Source organism: Ictalurus furcatus, unplaced genomic scaffold, assembly GCF_023375685.1.
Source record: "Ictalurus furcatus strain D&B unplaced genomic scaffold, Billie_1.0 scf2, whole genome shotgun sequence".
In the NCBI taxonomy this organism is placed as follows: Eukaryota; Metazoa; Chordata; class Actinopteri; order Siluriformes; family Ictaluridae; genus Ictalurus; species Ictalurus furcatus.
Window position 1 is genome coordinate 1,611,486 of NW_026521051.1, and position 2,260 is coordinate 1,613,745.

A 2,260-nucleotide genomic window follows, 5' to 3' on the forward strand; every position below is an offset into this window, starting at 1 on the left:
TAACCTAGTTCAAAAGCTTTGCACACAATTCCTTTACTCTGGGAGACTCACTGGTAAGACCAACATCAATGTTGTAGATCGTAGTCTGCAGGAAGGTAAAGATGTTGACAAGGGCTTCCTCATATGACAGTTTGAACACATAGTGGACTTTGAAGAGTTCATCTATAGCACTCAAGGAGCTGGTTCCTGTGCAAGGGATGAGGTGCTTATCCACTACCACGTAGAATTTGTCAGTCCTGCCCTTGATCCTTCCTAATGCCAGTAGAGACGGCTGGAGGCCCTCCCTGGCACTGAGATGGCCTTCAATACTGGTGGATGACTAGAAAAAAAACCCAGCAACGATAAAAACTAGATTAAAAATACAAAATTCACCAATTACGATGTGCAATGACGAAATCCCTGAAATGTGGTCCTTGACACATTCAGACATTGTGATGAAAAATGTGCTATAATCATAACTAGGAAACACAACAAACCTTAATTCAATATGTGCAAAATAACTCCAGTTCGTATCATTCTTTATGTATTACTGCAACAGGACAACTTCATCAAAGGAATATTTCAACCAAAAAAGAAAGTTCTTATGTGACTTTCTTTCTTCATCCGAACACAAAGAATTTTCAAAGGAAATTCGAGTTCTGTAAGTCAGTAGAATGCACGTGAATGGGTGCCATCTTTTTGAGAGTCCAAAATGTACATTTAGACAGTGTCACAGTAATAAAAGAACAGTTATTCAAAGAGCTCACAAGCTGTACACTTCTATGTTTTAATTATACTATAAGTTTCATTGAACTATAGAACTCTGAAAATAAAACTGCATTAGTGAAGCAGATACAGACTAACATTTTCTATTAATTTATTTGTAAATATTATGAAATGATAAATGAGAACCATGGCAACTTTAATTTTAATATAATACAGTTTGGTATAATGCAACATTTACTTTTGGCCCACAGCCCTCAATCAAGTTTGATTTTTGGCCCTTCACAGGAAAAAGTTTGGGCACCCCTGATTTAGAATGATTATGTGCTACTAGAAAACCATTTTCAACTACTTCCTGTTGGTACAATCATACGAATAACTTTGTGCTGCTAAAGTCCCATTATGCATTGCTCAGATTATACAACCCCCGAAACCGTGCTACAACCCTGTTTAGATTTACTCATCTCCGCATTTAACAGACTGCTAGAATTACCCAAAAGCCTGAACATCCGCGGGAGTGCAGCGCTTCAGAAGTCCCCCTCCCCCTCACACACACACACACACACACACACACACACACACACACACACACAGCGAGAGAGAAAGCGAAAGAGAGGAAATTACTCTTTGTATGAAAAATGGGTGGCTCTTAAAAGAGCCGTTGGGTTGATAAAGACGGCGGTAACGCGCTTTACTTGGAGCTGGTGTACTTGGTGACGGCTTTTGTACCCTCGGACACAGCGTGCTTAGCCAGCTCGCCGGGAAGCAACAGGCGCACGGCGGTCTGGATCTCCCTGGAGGTGATGGTGGAGCGCTTGTTGTAATGAGCCAGACGAGAAGACTCACCGGCAATGCGCTCAAAAATATCATTCACGAAGGAGTTCATGATGCCCATGGCCTTGGATGAAATTCAATGCACCTGCTTCAGGACCTTGTACACGTAGATGGCGTAGCTCTCCTTCCTGGACTTTCTGCGCTTCTTGCCTCCTTTGCCGGCCGTCTTGGTCACGGCTTTCTTTGATCCCTTCTTGGGCGCGGTCTTGGCTGGATCGGGCATGATGCTGCTTCTCGAATAAACGAACAGAAAATGACTAGCACCCGCCTCGCACCCGAGGCGTTAAAAGAGCCGTTGTATTCCCGTCGTTCGGTGTTAGAGCGTTTAACCGCCGAAGCCGTACAGGGTGCGTCCCTGGCGTTTCAGAGCGTACACCACATCCATGGCGGTCACGGTCTTTCTCTTGGCATGCTCGGTGTAGGTGACGGCGTCGCGGATCACGTTCTCCAGGAACACCTTCAGCACACCGCGAGTCTCTTCATAGATCAGACCAGAAATACGCTTTACACCACCACGGCGAGCCAGACGGCGAATAGCCGGCTTGGTGATCCCCTGGATGTTATCGCGAAGCACCTTGCGGTGACGCTTAGCGCCTCCTTTGCCGAGTCCTTTACCACCCTTGCTTTTTTTTTTTTTTTTTAATGAGTTTTATTGAAATTATGCAAAATTCACAATCTTACACAAGTCATATTCAGAAAGAAAGGGAGAAAAAAACAAAAAACA

At 44.0% G+C, this 2,260-nt stretch overlaps 1 pseudogene; it reads right to left on the reverse strand.

Moving 5' to 3' along the window:
• Nucleotides 1–745: 745 nt before the first annotated feature.
• On the reverse strand, nucleotides 746–1,852 carry LOC128604731 (histone H2B-like; annotated as a pseudogene).
• Between the last annotated feature and the right edge of the window lie 408 nt (nucleotides 1,853–2,260).